Here is an 18,789-nt window from a genome sequence, read left to right as displayed (position 1 = left end):
TTTGCTCAAAGGGATGGTGGGATTTAGTGGAGGAAGACAAGATTGTTTTGCAATAAGAGCATTTCAAATGAAATTGAAAGGTTAATTTTAGAAACTTAACAGTCTTCCTTATCCTGGTTACATGTAAAGATCACTATTTAAAGCTGGACATGGTGATACATGTCTGTAATTCCAGCTACTTGGGAGTCTGAGGCAAGAGGATTAGTAGAGTAGTTCAAGGCCAGCCTGGGCAATTTAGCAAGTTGGGTCTTGCTAAAAGAAAAAATGGAGGGAGAGTAGATGGGTGTTGGGAATGTAGTTCAGTGGTAGAAGAATTTCTGAGTATGTGCAAGACCCTGTGTTCAATCTCTAGTATCACACAGAGAGAAAAGATTATCATTTGATTAGTAGCAGTAATCAGTCTTACTAATTTGATGTAATTTTGGACTACTACTTCTCAAGCTCATACCAAAGACAAATCAAGGGAAGGCTTGAAGTAAGACACAACAGACCACTTTCAGATTTGGATGGTTACTTAACACACATAGAAAAACAGGGCAGAGATACCAGCTTCCTGTAATCCCTGTTGAGCACACCAGATAGGGTAGTACTGAAATGAGAGGGTGATGACTGCATGAGTTACGGGATACTCTGCTACTGAGGAGCCACAGCTAGTGTAGCAAGTGGGTTTATCTTCTGGAGCTTGACTTGATGCAATGTGAGGAGGGACCAAAGTCTGTCCTTTTCCAGAGCCTAGGAAACAATGAGGATCTGCCGCCTGACAGCCATTAGGGAGATAGGGAGGTGAATAGGATATGACCTTCTAGAAGTTTCTTGCCTCTTGTGTTTCAGGGGCAACATACAGTGGTCCTCCAAAACAGAAAACTGTGGTTCATGCCTTGCCTGCATATCTTATTTAGGTAAGTGCATGTTTACAGAGCCCTGTGGCAGAGCTGCTCCCCTGCACTTCTCTGGATTTGCAGCATAACTAATGTCTTCTCACAAAAATATCCTGTTGCCTCTGACTGCCACTCACCTACCTGTTATGCTGTCCACTGCCCTGTTGCACCAGGCTATAGGTCTGTTCTGTAATTAACTGTTGTTGCATCTGGGTCTTCAGACTTTTATTTCTGTCTACTTTCATTTTTTATTTGCTTATTTGTTTGTTTCTCATTGCTGGGGACTGAACCCAGGGTGTTGAGCATGCCAGGCAAATGTTCTACCATTTGAGCTATACCCTCAGATCCCCTCCCATTGTTTAAAAATTTTTGAAAGAGGATATTGCTAATTTGCCCAAGCTGGCCTCAAATTTAGGATCCTCCTTCCTCAGCCTCCCCAACAGCTGGGATTATAAGTACCACCACTCTTGCCCCTGTCCTTTATATCCACCCTAAACTAATGGATTCTCAAGTAAATTTGAGAATCTTAGGTCAGGCTTCCTTGTGTATATCTAGAGCTGTTAGACTTCTGTAAACATTGCCCCAGTGTTTTTAGATGATTGTGTTTTTTTGTCTTTTGTTTTTAAAAACAAATTTTATGGCAAAATGTATGTAGAATAAAATTTATCATTTTAGTCGTTTTTTTAAGAGTATGGTTCAGTGGTGGTATTAATTACATGCACATTGTTGTGCACCATCACCACCATCTATTTCTAGAATCTTCATTTTCCCAGACTTCCATACTAAATTATGAAACAATAAGTAATTATTCCTCCTTCTCTCCCAGCCCCTGGCAACCACCATTATGTTTTTGTTTCTGAATTTGACTATACTACATCCCTTATATAAATGGAATTTTAAAATATTTGTGTTTTTTGCAGTTGGCTAGTTTCACTCAAAATATTTCATTGTATCTTTATGCTACATTTTGTTTATCCATTCTTCTCTTGATGAACATTTAGGTTGCTTTCACCCTTTAGCTATTGGGAATAATTTTGCTATGAACAAGGGTGTGGAGTTCCGATATTTAATTCTTTTGGGTCTATACCAAGCAGTGGAATTGCTAGAATGGACTTCTGTGATTTGAAATCTTGATTTTTGGTGAATCTGTTGTTGTAACTTAAATTTAATGTGAATAAAAGTGATAGGGAATCTGGATTATGATATTATGCATATCTTATGAAGCCAAAAATTTTTAAATTAGGATTTACTTTTAAGGCAGTATTAGTTATTTTTCTTTTTGATTATGGAAACAGTATATTAATTGTGGAAACTTTGGAAAGATAAATAGAAAAAAATCAACCTTTACTCCCACAAGCATGCAGAACAATGCTTGTTCTTAACATTTTAAACCAGTATTGTTATAGAATACCCTAATAGAATGTACAATGTATAGCTTCAAAAGTTTGAAAATTTCTACCCATATCTATGGGTCAGAAAGAAAACTTATGTAATTTTTACCATGTGAATTTACTAGAATAAAGGTATTTATTCATTCATTGATTCATCAATTCATTTTCTTATATTTATTTTATTATTTTTTTTTTTGTTACTGGGGATTGAGCCAAGGGGCATGCTACTACTGAGCTATATCCTAGCCATTTTTATTTATTATTTTGAGATAGGATCTCACTAAGTTGCCCAAGCTGGCCTTGAACTTGTGATTTTCTTGACTCAGTCTCCTGAATAGCTGGGATTACAGTTGTATGTGCCAATATGAATTGCTTGATATATGTATTTATGTGTATCTAATTGGGACTGTGTTGTAAATATGGTCCCAGTTATAGTTTTCTTTTTCTCTTATTGTAAAAGGAATAATTCTAAGTAATTTTCTAAAACATGATTATTGACTACTATTTGTGATATTTAAAATCAATTCCATAATTTATTTAATCACAATAGTACTAATTATGCTAGAATTTAAGTCCTTAGATTTTGGTCCTTTAGGTTTTTTTTTTTTTAAACTCTCATAATATTTTGTTTGCATGTCATTGAGGGATTTACTTAGGATACATTTCTGAAAATCATTTTTTTTTTTGCCTTTTGAGGAGGCAAGAATTTGAAATATATTGAATGATAATTTTCAGGTTTGTGTGAATAACTTATACATTTGAGAATTGGCATTCTGCTCTCAGGAATCTTCTTTAATTTTTTTAAAAAATGTATTGATCATCTACCGAAGATGATGGCATTTTATTTAAGTTCATGCAAAGAGGTATACAAGATACGACCTTTGCTTTCTAGGTCTTTAAACTCTAACTGGGAAGATAAAAAAGCATATATGTTATCATTTAAGGCAATGTGTGGAAAGAAATGTATTGGTTGTACAGAAGTAGGTGCTAAAATCAAACCAAAAAGAAAATGTGTGATAAAATGTCAAAAGTGGAAGAGATGACTTTTAGCTTGGGTGGTGTGGAACAGTTTCATGGAAGAGATATAACATAGAGAACATTTCTAGCAGGGGTAAGTCAGTAGGAAAAGTCTGGATGTGAAAAAATACAGGATTTATTTGGGTCATGGTGAGTGTGAGCATTTTGCTGAAGAAGATTGGGGTGACTTATCCAGACAGTTTTTGGATCTGTTACATTCTAGTGGGTCCATGAGGTGTAGGGCTGTGAATGCCAGGCGAGGGAGTACCAGGTTTGGGGTAGTAGGCTTATCTGATCCAAGTGGCCCCAGGAAGATTATATTGTAAATAGAACCATATGGGAATAGGAAAAGACTAGAACTGATGAGGTCACTTGTATTGGTTCAGTGAGAAATTCTGAGTGTAAGAAAGTTACGTGGGAAAGAAGTTTCATAAGCAACCCTGCTAATTGTCATCTCCCCCCACCCCACACACCCAGATACTCTGAATGTGCCAGGACTGTGTCAGAGCAGAAACTTTTAAAGATCTTTGCATTCCCTGCCTGCCTGACACTGAGTAGGAATGAAATCATATTGAAAGAATGAGTGAAACAGCAATATAATTTTATGTCTAGAGGTATAGAGAAAGAGGGGATTCTCAGGGTTGACTCTGAATATTTTGGAGCCTGGGTGATTGGATGATGAATGCTGTTTCAGTGGATAGAAAAATTGGAGAAGTGAGGAAGAGGGATTGGCTTTGAGGAGGGAGACGGTAAAATATTGGGTTTGAACAGGTTTATGTAATCTTTCTCAATGTTATTGGATAATTAGTGTTTCCAAAATTCACTTTAACATATTACTGTTAAAAATGTAATTTTCTCTTCTACTTCCAGTAATGCAAAAAGATCGGAATGTTCTGATCTGTGAATTGTTGTCAAATAGATGACGGAAGGACCCAGATTTATAGTCCACTTTGCTTGATGAGAATCTGTGTTTATAACAGCTCTTGTTAGTCTGGAGTCCTTTAATTCTCAAGTGATTCTGTTTTTTTTTTTTTTTTTAAAGCAGGAGTAAAACTCAAGTACTCAGATTAAACTGAAAAATTTCATTTGGATTATTTCTAAGGTTTTCCAGACTAGCACTGATCTACACCACCACCACTAACAGAGTTAACTAAATTTTACATGCTGTTTGTCCCACATGTAAGATATGTTAGAAGGTTGCTTCTGATCCACAGACATGTTTTTAAATTAGTTAAAAATAACATTGGGCTGGGGATGTGGCTCAAGCGGTAGCGCGCTTGCCTGGCATGCGTGTGGCCAGGGTTCGATCCTCAGCACCACATACAAACAAAGATGTTGTGTCCGCCAATAACTAAAAAATAAATACTAAAAAAAAATAAAAATAACATTATGTTGGGGCTGGGGATGTGGCTCAAGCGGTAGCGCGCTCCCCTGTTATGAGTGTGACCAGGGTTCGATCCTCAGCACCACACACAAACAAAGATGTTGTGTCCGCCGAAAACAAAAAATAAATATTAAAAAAAAATTCTCTCTCTCTCTCTCTCTCTCTCCCTCTCCCTCTTTTTTTTTAAAAAAATAACATTATGTAGTTAAGAATAGAATTGTGATAAGGGTATATATACCATTAGGATGCTTTTTGAGTTCATACAGCAGTGTATTATATTGCCATCTTTGAGTTTGAATTCTTATGTGACAGTCAGCTTTAATAGGACCATTACTTAGATTAGTATGCTTTTTAGGCATTTCATTTCTGTGAATTGTGTTTTTATACTTTTTTTCATGTTACCGTTTTAGTGTTTTCTCAATAATTCAATTTCTTTATAAGTTAGCCTAGTAACTCTTTCTTATCATAATGCAGTTTATCTTTTACAAATTACATCTTTATCAAAGCAAAGGTGGTATAAATTAAATTTGGGGAGTGGTTCTAAGTGAGAATTGGCCCCTTGCTAAAAATGGAAATTGTCTATCTTGAATTTTCCTAGTGTTTACTTTGCTTACTTAAGACCAAGACTGATATGTATATACTTTTGAAGAAGCCAAATAGGATATGTTTAATTAACAGTAGACTTAAGTGTATTTTGCATCACTGTTGCACTTTGGACACTAGGACTTTGGAAGGTGGAAAATTCCAAATGCAAATGAGAGATTTCTATCACTGGGTTTTATATCTTAACAATAAGTCCTGTCTCAAATGGACCTGGTAATGTTTCTTGAGCTGGTGAAGTTTATGGAGTATAAATAGATAGGTTATCTTTCCTGGAGAACATTAGTTATCTTTACTGCAGGACTTTTGAAATGGAGAGAAAGCAAGAGTAACATAAATTTGGTATTCAGCTAGAAAAGAAAATATATATACATATTTATGTTTTAACTTAGTACTCATGATATAAAACTTGTTTTTAGTCCCTTTACAGTGGTATTTTTTTAATTGAAGCCTTAATATCTTATATAGAACCTAGATTAATTTCTTCTCTGCTTTATTTTTCAAATTAAAATTGAGAAGACATATCTGTGCTTCCTACTTGCCAAATAAAAAGAAGTTGAACATCAGAAATAAAAAAACTGTAGAAGAAAAATAGAACTAAGAGTCTTCCTTATTTGTATGTTGTTATTGTCAGGATTATCCGCTACTGAATTACCTATGGCAAATTTATATATTTTTGGTTAACTTCTGGGTTTTGAGATTGCTATTTCTCTTTTACTTCTGCTAATCTTGTTTTCTTAGAAGTTGCCAGTTAAGTATAATATTAGGGGAAGAGAAAGTAATTAGAAGTGTAAATAAAATCTTTATTATATTTTATTATATGACTGTCAGTTTCTTAGTTTTGAAAATTGTATTATGGCTATATAAAGTATAAACCTTAGAGGAGATTGAGTGAAGGGCTTATGGGAACTCTGAACTATTTTTATAATTCTCCTGTAATCTGAAAATTATTTAAAAATAAGAATAATAATTGGGGCCTGGTGTTGTGGCTCAGTGGTAGAGTGCTTGCCTAGCACATGTAAGGCACTGGATTTGATTCTCAGCACCCAAAAGAAAAAAAAAAAAAAAGAATAACAATTTGGCTGATTTATCAGCTGCAAAAATATTAGTGTATTATAAAAGCCAACAGGAACGATTTCTGTGTTGTAAGGAGCAGCCAGAGATTCTTTTGTTTGTATGGTTGAATTCCTTGTTCACTTTTATTTACCTGAAAAATTGAGAGTTGATGCTTTGTCTCAAGATGAAGATACTGGTGTTAGAGTGTTTTTAGTAGCTTGGACGTGTTCTTTCTCTTTTTCCATGTTGTGTATCATTATATGCATAAATACATGAGCAGTATTATTTTGCATGCATACATGTACTTCTAAAATGAGGTTACTGACTTTCTAAAAATTTTATAGAATTTCATTTTAGCTTGAGTTTTAGCCAGCTTTTTTGCTGCTATAACCAAAAGACCTGACAAGAACAGTTTTAGAGGAGGAAAATTTTATTTGAGGCTCACAGTTTCAGAGATCTCAGTCCTTAGATGGCCATTGCTCTGGACCTAAGGTGAGGCAGCACATCATGGTGGAAGAATGTGGTGGAGAAAAATGGTTCAGGATATGGCCACCATGAAGCAGAGTGAAAGAGACAGACTTCCCCTCACTGTGGACAAAATATAAAATCCAAAGGCATGTCTGTCCCAATTGACCTATCTCCTCTAGTCATACTGTACCTGCCTATAATCACCACCTAGTAAATCCCTACCAGGGAATTAATGCACTGATTAGGTTAAGGTTCTCATAACCCAATCATCTAAACTTTCTTGCATTGTCTCTCACATGAGTTTTTGGGGGATACCTAATATTGAAATCATAACAGCTTGTTACACATTTGTTTTCTTGATGAGATGGTGCTAATCATTTGCCTTTTGAGAATAAGATTATTATTATTATTATTTTTTATAATTTTTTATTGTTGGCTGTTCAAAACATTACATAATTCTTGATATATCATATTTCACACTTTGATTCAAGTGGGTAGAATAAGATTATTTTATTTTGAAAATAGCATAGATTTGGGGCTTAATGTAAAAGTTGAGTAATGAGGTTTTTAAATACTTATTTATATCTAAACTTAAGAAATGATATTAAAAAAATAAGTTGGCTCAATTTATTTATTTTTCTCTTTTTCTTTTTCTTTTTTTGGTACTGGTGATTGATCCCAGGGTGCTTTACCTCTGACTTATGTCCCCAATTCTTTTTAGTCAGTTCTTTATTTTGAGACAAAGGTCCACTAAGTTGCTGAGACTGACTCAAACTTGTGATTCTCCTGCCTCAGCCTCCCGAATCCCTGGGATTACAAGTGTGTGCCACTGTGCCCTTTAGCTCAGTTCATTTCTAAAGAATAGTACACATCTTTATTCAGTGGCCTCAACATTGGACTAAGTCTAACATTTATGAATTTTAACTTCAAAGGATATCATATGCATACTTAATCATTTTTTTTATGATTGTTATCTCTATTAACAAAGAGTCCAAGGTTTTTCAGCAGTTGCTCTACTCAGACCTGTGTTAAAGCTTAGTGTGGACACTAACCTGGAAACTTGGGCTGTACTTCTATACTTTGTTATCTTCACACTTAACTTTTTCCTTTTGTTCTAAGGTAGCACTCTGTACTAGAGCTTTCTTGAAGATGGAAATGTTAGCTCTGTCTATATTGTCCAGTGTGGTAGTGTCTTGTGTTCAACATGTGGTTGTTAAGTTCTTGAAATGTAGCTGGTGTGATTGAAGATCAGAATTTTATATTAAAATTTTTTTTGGAGGCACTGGGGGTTGAACCCACGGGTGCTCTATCACTGAGTTGTATCCCTAACTTTATTTATTTATTTATTTTTTGGACAGGGTCTCATTAAGTTACCCACACTGGCATCGAACTTGATCTTCTTGCCTTGGCCTCCTGAGTTATTGGGATGACAGGCATGTGTCACCACACCTGGCAAATTTTATTTAATTATAAGAAATAGATTTATATGGTTATATGTAGTACTGGCTACTGTATTAGATAGCATAGATTGGGGGCTACTATTTATTGCTAGCTCCTTCAGTGGTCTTCCTTGAATGCCATGGTATGTGTGGAGAAGGGATTGGACACAGATTTTTGTAGGGCAACTGAATTGCCTTTTGTTCTAACATAAAATTTCCATTAGGACTAGGAATGTAGCTCAGTGGAGTAAACTTCATGCCTGGTATACTTGAGGCCCTGAGTTTGATCTCCAGCATTACAAAACAAAAACAAGAAACAACAACAACCAAAAATCCATTGAAAGAGTTTTAATAGACTCGTAGAAATATTGTCATGGTTACTTCTTGTATTTGGGGTACATTTTGTAAGAGATTCTTTTTGGGTACTATTTTAAAATTTAACTTTTTTACAAACCTTTCCATGGCAGTAAATATATTATTTCCTGTGTTAGGGACCCAGCCCAAGGCCTTTTGCATGCTAGGTGAGCACTCTACCACTCAGCTACACCCAGCCCTGTCTCATCATTTTTAGTGACTATGGGTAGAAGTTTATTTTTGAGTGTCTCATTGTTTATCCGAGTTCTTGTTTTAGAGTTTTTAATATTAGATAAAATTCTGAGAAGATTGATTATGCACATACATACTGGGTTGCATTTCATCTTTGTCTTTTGCTTAGGAAAAATTAGAATTGTCAAGAGCTAGGTATGTGTTTAGGGTTTTTATTGTTTAATGCATGATGCTATTACTACCCCCCCGCCCCCATCCACCCTGTTGTACCAGTTTACCCTCTGATATGTAATCTGCAGAACAGGCAGCTATAAGGTAGCATATATATACTTATACAGCTTTTGTTTGGTCTATTTCTGTTCTGCTCAGGGAAAAAACAAGTGCCCCTCAGTGTGGTGTATACATTTGGCTTTTTGGGGTTGACTAGGGTTGAGGCTAATGTGGCAGGACTTTTGGAGTTCTTGCCACCATCTGTCTGCCTGTGGTTTGTGCTGTGCAGCCTGTTGTGTTGCTCAGTAGAGAAACTCAGTTCCTGGGACTACAAGTCCAGAGCCCTGTAGCTGTTCCTTCACCCACTGTGAACAGGGACTCTGCCCTGGTGTCAGCATGACTGCCTCTATAATCTGAAGTTCACCTCTAAGCATAGTGGTGTATTTTTCACAAGGGCTGGATTGATCTGCTGGATTTAGCCAATTGTCAGTGGTCCATGCTTCTAGTTTGGCACTGAAAATAGGTGCTTATTTTAAATTTGGGACAAAAGGAGACCCTTTTCTCTTTCACACTTTTGTTAGAATTATGTCTTATTTTTATCAGAAAGAAATGATCAATGTTTGAGGAACTACACATGTTTAACTTGATTTAAACATTGTAAATGTGTATCTATTGAAATAACAATGTTACCCCATTAGTGTGTTTTTTAACATAACCAGCTAAAATTTAAAAAATAAAAGATTGATGCCTTAATTTTTAAGGAAGGTTCTCAAGTTCAAAGGCTTCTTGAAAGAAAGTGGCCTGCAGTTTTTAAACAGTCATTTTAAAATTGTGATGGAATGGGTCTGTACTAAAATATTAATCAGCAGTGCTTTAGAGACAATGGTGGGAGGTTTTCTCTCAACAAGTACTGGACATGTACAAAATGCAGGATAGCATAAGGATAGAAATAACAGTACTCACCAAGGAGTAGAGAGTTTATGTGAGAAATAAGACATACAATGAAAAGTCACAAAACAAGAAATCTTTATTAGATAAGAAGGTGCAAGAAACGAGTGAAATAGTATTTATTGAGCACCGTTGAATGCCTGGCACTCTCGTGGTGTATAGTCCTGCCAGTGCTATAGTGCTACCAGCTATAGGACCTATGTTAGAGGAGGAGGAAAAGCCTGGGTGGAAATGGCATGAGGCACAAGACTTAAGTTGAGCATTGGACCCTAGTGCCTTTTTGATGAAGAGGAGAAGATGAGTGTTGCAGGCATGAAGAGGGTTATCAACAAGGATTATTTCTAGGTTCTGTGAAGGCAGAAGCCAGATCAGTCACATTTACCACATAGTGCTGGTGCTAGCAGATGTTCAGTGGATGGTAATGGAGTAGGTACAGTAGGTGATCAGTTATTATTTCTTAAACAAACGAGTGTTTCAGACAATAATTCCGGCTGCTATAAAGGTTTATGTAGAGGTGAAAAGAAAAGAATGCAGAAATTGGTTGAAACCACATGGAAGAAGGGAATTTGAGCTGTATTCTCAAAGCAGTGAGGAAGATTTTTCAGCAGGCAGTGATGTGATCATAAGTTGGAGTTTTAAGGTGATTCATTAGGAATTAATGAGTAGGGATAGGAGGGAAAGGGCAAGGACACCAGAACTCCTGTCTGCAGAGAGGGAAGTAAATACTTCCCAGTGCCATTGGCTGTCCTTGCTCTTGAAGTTACAACTGAAAAGCAGGAAGATTTAGGGGCACTGGAAAAACTGAGGATCTAAATTTCAGTCTGTCTGCAGGTTTGAATCCCTGCTTTACTAGATGCCACTCATTTGAACCTGGGCCTGCTAATTAACTCTCTTCTTACAAAATGGGGATAATAAAAATATCTACTTCATAAAATTAGGGATAAAATGAAACAATAAGATAAAGTGATTCTTACAAAGTAAGTGCTCAGTAAATATTAGTTATTAATAATATTGCTAGGTAAAGAACATTTTTTCTTGTGAGATTACGTGAGCGCAGATGTCATGGATTTTATCAAACATTAAAAGTAGGGGCCATTTAGACATTTCTGGAATACAGTTCTGAAAGAAACTGGCTTCCTGGAGGTGGCCTTCTAGATATCATCAGAGCACATGTCTCCGCTCCTACCTTGAGCCAAGGCATCTGGGTGTGACAGGGCTGTCAGGTGTGGTGGGGTCAGTGTCTTGGAGAGCTTCACAAGTCTGCAGTTGGACAATAGCATTTCTAAACCAGAAAAAGGTATCTGAGTTAACAGAAGTAAAAGATTTCATTTACCCAAGCCTGCTCTCAAGGGACCTGTAATTTTGTATATTCTCCTAAGTAACAAGGTACAAAAAACATTCACACACTTACTGTTCCTCTTCCACACCCTTAAAAAATTTTTGGAGTGATTATGCTGGTTTAAATGCCTGGCTAATAATTGGAAGGATATTAGAAGCAGGTTAAAATGGTCAGGAGAAGATGATGCACATGCCAAGGAAACTTGAGAGCAAGCAAGGCTGGAATCGGGAATTGATTACTGATGATGGTGTGGAGTCCTCTTGCCTGTAGGTTATTACAGTGAAGATGAAAAATGCTTATTTGAGGAGTCACATAACTAGAAATCTGGAGACCTGTTACAACGTTTACTCAGTCTTAGGCTGTGTGGCCTTGGGTGAGTCTTGTACATTTTCTAGGCTTTAAGTTCTATCTTCATCTCTAGCATTTATTTATAAACTCTCTCAATATTTCTCTTTTCAGAAACTGTTCTGCCACTAAAATGGAATAATCAATCTTCTCCTTTAGTTTGAAAAAAAAAAACTTTTCAATTGAATTGATAAGCTTTTCTGTATTTTCAGTTTTTATTGTATACATTTGTTTTAAACTTTTTTTTGCCTTTTTTTTATTTGCTACGAGTTTATGTATATGTGTTCTTGTTACTTTTCAGACATGGTTGTTGGTGGTCATTTTATACTCTGTTCAGATGTCATGGGTACATCTCTGCTAGTGAAACTGATTCTAGTTTGTGGCGGAACTGTCTGCATCCCCCTTTCATGGTATTTTCAGAATGTTCTCCAGAGATCATGAGTAATGGAATAGTAAGACATGAGGGACACCCTTGGGCTCTGGCTGCTCCACTGCTGGGCCCCGAGGGTCAGGCTGGCCCTTCTGCGCCTGAGCAATATGGCACAGGAATGCCTTATAATTTGGGATTAAAGTAGAAGCTTTAATCTAATTTGGGATTAAAGTAAAGAGTCAGATCGTCCAAGGGGGTCAGGTCATCCTCCTTGTTTGACCCTCCTTCATCAGGATTTGAATTATTTGAGGTCAGGAGTGGGCAAGAGACTCAGCAGGGCAGAGTAAACAGGGCTTTAGGCTCCAGGCTGGTGTATTTCCACTTCTGAATTCTGAGATCTTATCACCACTGGTCTTAAGAAATGGCCCAGCTTTCTTCACTTTTTTGGTGTACAGGAAAGAGCAGCATTGAACTGTTACCTTGAGGAACTTCCTGTTGATGTGACATCATGGAAATCTGCCTACCTTACTTTGTGGAAGTAGTTCAGTGTTAACATATAAAAAAGAGTCTGGATTAACAAATATTTAAGCAGAGATAGCTTTGCAGAGCACTGTGGACAAGATTGGTTAAGAGTATATGAATTTCTGGTGAATTTCAATACTGATTTTCACACAGGTGTATCAGTGGGACTGAGGGACAGAGCAGGACATATGAGTCTTGAGACATCACCCGTGACCTTAGACTCATTAGCCAGAAGCATCAGCTGAACTGCTAAGGGTTTGAGCATTTTTTGGTTTCACAGGTAGATTTGACGTCATCAAATCAGCTGAAGCTGAGAATAAAAGGTTTAGCATAACTTAGGGAAGTTATAGTCTTGTAAGGGAGTCTTGTGGATAAGATTTAAACAGAATTGTTTGGTCTCTGAAAACTTGTATTTTTGCTTTCAGAAAAGAGAAGATTCTAACAATTGAATAAACTTTATATGAAAGAGTCATGAAAATATAAATTAAGAGAATTAATGCTTGGCTTAGTATACCCTTTTGTGAAAGCTAATACTTTGGGGCTTTCCCCAATTAAGTTTATCTTGACTGAGATTTTTATAGGCCTTAAGTGCTGAACCAACCACTTAAGTGAGCTGAAGATACATAAAAATCTGCTACTGAAATGTGTTTCTGAGATTAAGCTTACTAATGTGTATCTATTTTTCTCCTTTGGAGCATTATCTAAATGTGTGTGTGTGTGTGTGTGTGTGTGTGTAAAATCTTAATGTATATGAGGCCAATACACTGGACCTCCTAAAAACTAATTTCTAGTCAATATTCTTTTATATTAGAGGTGACCAAATGTCTTAATAAGTATGTTTGAATGCATACCTTTGGAACTCTAAAATTTTCAGACTTTTCAAGAACATTAATAAATGTGACCTGTATACTTATTGCATCAGAATTTCCCAGGTAGGTATGTAGTTAGGATGGAGGCTCTAGGACAGGACCTGAAGTCTCATGATTTGGAGGCAAATAAAGAAATAAACATAGAAAGAGTGGTCAGAGAGGATGGGAACCTAGACAAGCAGTCAAAAAGTGAAAGAAGGAAAGAACTTTAAGACGAAGAAGGATGGTTAGTAATGTTGAGTATTTAGGCAAGTTGATGAAGACTGAGAAAATCCCTTTGTATTTAGAAAACAAGATTTCTAAATCAGAATTGGCAGAGATAGGATTGGAGAACATGCATTTTTAGTAAATTGCCCAGATAATTTACTCAAAAGTTTGAAAATCACTGACTGCTTTATTAGCTCATAGAGACTTCTCAACCACCAGAGTTTTGCTAGTGAGGGCATGTGCTCAAAGAGGATAAGTAAATTCTGTTATATTGATTCATGTATCCCTTACCCATACTCACAGTGTTCATGTATATTGTGGATGCCTCGAAACAGGCTAGATACAAGGCCTAAATTAAATATTAGCTAATTATAGGCCTGGGATGATAATGATTTTGAATCTTTTCTGTCTTTGTATTTCTGTGCAGTTATTCCAGAGGCTTAGCCAGGTGATGGGAAGTGCCTTATATTTTCCATATTATTACTTTTCTTTGTTGCACCAACTATCTAATCTCAGAAACTCTCAAACCTTGTTTATTGTGTTGATTGTCTATTAGGTTGCTTGTTTTACTTGCTGTTTTATAAGGTTTTAACAAAAAAGCTGGATTTCTTTGCCTGTTTCCCCCCTGCCCCCCTTAGCCTATGTACTTTCAAAGCAGGGATTGTTCATGGATAATGTTGGTAATACCTCTTTTCAGCCCAGTTCTTGGACATGGGAGGAATGAGATACTTGCACATGATGACTGATGGATGAGATGTGACCTGAATATTTATATTAGCAATACTCCTTGTTTCTCTAACTTGGACTCTGAGAAAACCTCCTTCCTTCCTTTTTCCATGGTTTCCATACTAGTTTTTGTCTTTATTCACTAAATGTGTATGTAGTGGTCTTCTTGCCTTAGTTTCTTTCTTTTAGATTCATCTTTTATAATCTTGCCAGGCTCATTTTATGCAAACACTACTTTGAACAATTCACTGTTCTTCAAAGTGGCCTTCAGTGACACTCCTTGGCATGTGAAGCCCTGCATAATCTTGCCTTTCCCTGCCTTCCTAAATGTCTCATCCTGTCCTTTCTGTGCCCACTGATGACAGGTGTTTGTCATTTTCCTCACAGTTTTAAATGTGGCATTTGAGCTCAGAAGGAGGATGGGGACAGGGCAGGAATACTGTGTTTCTAAGGCACTGACAGTTGAGCCAGGATGGAAGCTCTAGGACAGGACTCACAGTCTCACGATTTGGAGGCAAATAACAAGGTAAAACCTAGAAAGAATGGGCAGAGAGGACAAGAACCTAGACAGGCAGTCAAAGAGTGAAAGAAGGAAAGAACTTCAAGATGAAGAAGGATGGTCAGTAATGTTGAGTATTTAGGCAAGTTGATGAAGACTGAGAAAATCCCTTTGCATTTTAGGAGTTATTGATGGCAATTTGATATGTTGCTTAAAATTCCCAATTCTTTCTTCTTATACTCTGAACATTCCCTGGCTCCTGGTGAGCCTTTGCTCACTGTGGCTCAGGCTTTTCCTGGGAATTAACCTTCCCTGCTCCATTTGCCTCTTTTGTGTCCCATTATATTTGTTAATTCTGTGTCTCAAATAGAGAATTGAAACATAGCTTAAAATGTACCCCCCCCCCCCCCCCCCCGCGCGCGCGCTAGATTGTGAACAGAAAGGATTTTAGAACCCAGGAATAAATTAAATTGTAATAAGCAAACTTAAGTGTCAGAAGACAGCCTAAGACATACTTGACTTTGAATTTTGTCCCTACTTCATTCTTGTTGTGGTTTTGGATGTTTACATCTGGCCATCTTATTCCCTTAATTTACCACGTGGGAATAATGAAACCTACTTCGTAGGGATGTTGGAAGATTAAATGAGACAAGACAAGAAAAGCAAAGTGCTTCATAGACCCCACTATAGTTGTCACTGTTGGATTCCTTGCTTTCCAGCAGTGTTTGGTTGAACATCTGGATGGATGCTGAATGGTAGCAGAGAGAGGATTAGGGTGTTTCTGTATCCTCCTTGCTGAGGGCGAGAATTTCAGGTCTGTGTATAAAGTAGAGGAACTGAATGCCTTTTTATGACTTTGTTTTCTAAAGTCTTCTATGCAAATAACTTTAAAAAAATGGTTGCATAGACGGAAGTATTCTGGGAAAAGTTTATGTATGGATGGTAGTATCATTTTGTACAGTTTTTTTTTTTAAATTTGTAACTAATTGGAAATAGCACATAATTTAATGCTCATATAGCATTTGTAGCAAGGGGTACAGCATATAAAATTCTGAGTTAAAGTCTGTTTTTGTCCACAGAACTCTGGGCTTTATTGTATGATTTGTTTTTGGTGCTCTCTTTTTCAGAACAATGGTAGGGCCCAGAGCTTTAGTAGGACATTTATATGAAGGTGCATATTATATGGCTTATGAAACCATAGATGGTATATTACCATGGAGTTAATTTTTTATTAATATTTTTTAAAGGTATTTAACATTGTTCCTGGTTAGCTCATTCTACCATTTCCTCAGAAGGAACACAAGTATCTCCTCAGAGCAATAGGAAGAGTAAAAGTTGGCTGTGGGAGAACTTGAAAAACCAATATAAAAGTTTTTAACAGAGTGTTCTATTGAATTCCATGTTCAGTCACAAGGATTTTTATCTCTTACCTATCTCTGTGATAAATGAGTGCGTTTTAATTTTTATGATGTTAAATAATGACAAATGATATTTTCATCTAACAGATTGTACTGAGATACTTTGTAATTGCAGAGGGTGCTGTTTCCTAATTGAGCCAGTTGAAAGTATTCCACTGAATCGTGATACAGATTTGATTTATATTTCCTTTTTTAAAAAATATTTATTTTTTTAGAAGTAGTTGGACACAGTACCTTTATTTTATTTATTTTCATGTGGTTCTGAGGATCGAATCCAACGCCTTGCAAATGCTAGGTGAGCGCTCTACCGCTGAGCCACAACCCCAGCCCGAAGATCTATATTTCTTGGTCTCTCAGGTATGCATTGTGGATCAATTGATGTTCATAGCATACTGTAAGACCTAAGGCATGTGTCCCTGAAAAATAGGTAATATGCCAAATGTAGTGATGAAAAAGTGGAATCATTGACCATGGGAGAAATTTTGGATTGTTAAAACAAGGATACAGAGGAGACAAGAACATACTGTCCACACTTGTTATAAATGAGTGCTCTGATGTTTGTCATTTGACAGAAAAAAAGAGCTCAAGAATATGGTTCAGAGTCAGAAGCCTGCAGAGGAGGAAGAAAGCCGAGCGAGGCAGACACATGAGGACATAGTGACGCCGCCACAGCTGGAACATACTTATTCAAACTCCTCTAGGACCAAATCGGTGGATTTTAAAACTTACATAGGTCAGGCATGTAGAGCTGCTGAGGAATTTGTCAATATTTACTATGAGACAATGGACAAAAGAAGAAGGAACCAGACTGTATTTGGACAAGGCCACTTTAATATGGAATGGAAGTGTTGTTATAGAGCTAGATGCCCTAAGTAATTTTTTTAAGATGTTGCCTTCTAGTGAGTTCCAGGTCAATATGTTAGATTGCCAACCAGACCATGAGCAAGCTACCCAGTCCCAGTCTATAGTTCTTGTTGTAACCAGTGGAACTGTGAAGTTTGATGGAAACAAACAACATTTCTTCAACCAGAACTTCCTGCTGACTGCTCCATACATTCCTGATAGCACCGTGTGGAAGATTGCTGGTTATTGTTTCTATTTCCAAGATTGGGCTAGTAGTTAGAGAGGTAAAAGTCTATTCTTTATTTTGCTAGTTCCTGAAGCAGAGGTCTTTGTGAATCAACTAATTTAATTAGGAAAACACTGTAAACCAGTTTGTGCTAAGTTTCTTCGATTTTTTTTTTTTTTTTTTTTAAATTCCTAGCAACACCTTTTCTAGCAGCTGCTAGTTTGGATTGTTGCCCTTCAGAGCTTTAATGCTAGTTTTTTACATGCCTTATATATATTCCACTAATGATATTCTTAAAGTAATGTTAAACACATGATCTTGGTACTAACATACTCATTGTGAACCCAGCCTATTGCAAAAATGGAATCCTTTTGTAATACTATCTGTGGAATATCAGCACAATATAACTCTCTGGGAGTAAGTGGGATTTTTTTTTTTTTTTTGGTTAATAGGTTAAATTTTTAGTAAACCACATGCCTATTTTCAGTTAACACTGGTAATACAGTTGCAATATGTGGTACAGTTTATCAGTTCATAACTACTATGACACATGAGAATTGCATGTGGAATATTTAATAGACTTTTTCATGTTAAGTTTTCTTATTTTGAGTTTTTACTTTATACGTGTATTAATAACTAAATAAGTAAAAAATGTTTTAAATTGACACCTGATTATTGAGTGCATTTGGTGGATTAAAACTTCTTAAAAACATATATCTTGGCAGCTCCATGTCTAGAAATTTTGGTAATGAGTGCTAGAAAAACTAATAGCTTTAATGGGAGAATGGGGAATGAGAAATGTAGAAATATCCAAGGTTGAAGCCAAAAGTGAGGGGAGTGACCAAATGGTAAAATTTTTGTACTCATTTACTACCTCCTAAAAATGTAACCTGTTTTTAGGATTTAAATCACTAAATTAATATGTATCCTTGCCAAATGTCATGAGGGTCACATTTGTTCTAAGAGTGATTTTTTTAAGGTCTTTATACTTCACCTTATATTTGTCAGCATCATTTCTCTGTTTATTCAAGAACTTATGGGGGTAGAATGTCAGCAGTAAATCAGCAATAAGACCCTTGTAACAGGGTCTAAAAGAAAAGTTGGAAACAAAGCCATTGCTATATTTTTGTAACACCCTTAACTTCTAAGTCTTCCAGTGAATTTTAGGCCCAAAGATTCCTATGTATTACCCACCCCATGTTTTGTGCTGTCAACTATATTAACTATTATTTAAAAGTTAAAATTATTTGGTTTGTGATTCATTCTTCCATATGACATTGGGCACATTTATTTTAAAACATGTTCCTGTTAATATGACTATCTCATTGTCTTTTTTGAGAGAAAAATAGAGAACAACAATCTTCATGATAAACTTAAAAGAAAAAAAAAGAAAAATGGTTCAAACCTCAAGATAAGGGTTCAGACTGTAAGAAGGGAGGTTGAAAAGCTCAGGAAGAAGAATATGGGTAGGTCAGTGCTTCTGTCCTA

General features: G+C 36.4%; 1 protein-coding gene and 1 pseudogene across 2 annotated transcripts in view; both read left to right on the top strand.

The window, feature by feature from the left end:
* The window catches only part of Ccny (cyclin Y), a 217,834-nt gene that overhangs the window by 22,343 nt on the left and 176,702 nt on the right, over positions 1 to 18,789 (top strand). The window contains exon 1 of one of the 2 annotated variants that reach the window (XM_071599877.1): positions 880 to 899. The exons of the other annotated variant lie outside the window; for it this stretch is intronic. The gene's annotated coding sequence lies outside the window, so the exon portion shown is untranslated. Of the gene's footprint in view, positions 1 to 879; positions 900 to 18,789 lie in introns of those variants that run through there. 2 annotated transcript variants of the gene reach the window in all.
* On the top strand, positions 17,016 to 17,843 carry LOC139707826 (NTF2-related export protein 2 pseudogene; annotated as a pseudogene).

This window comes from Marmota flaviventris, chromosome 12 (assembly GCF_047511675.1).
Source record: "Marmota flaviventris isolate mMarFla1 chromosome 12, mMarFla1.hap1, whole genome shotgun sequence".
NCBI classification, from domain to species: Eukaryota; Metazoa; Chordata; class Mammalia; order Rodentia; family Sciuridae; genus Marmota; species Marmota flaviventris.
Note: the sequence above shows the minus strand (reverse complement) of the source record. Positions and strands in the feature narration are given on the sequence as shown.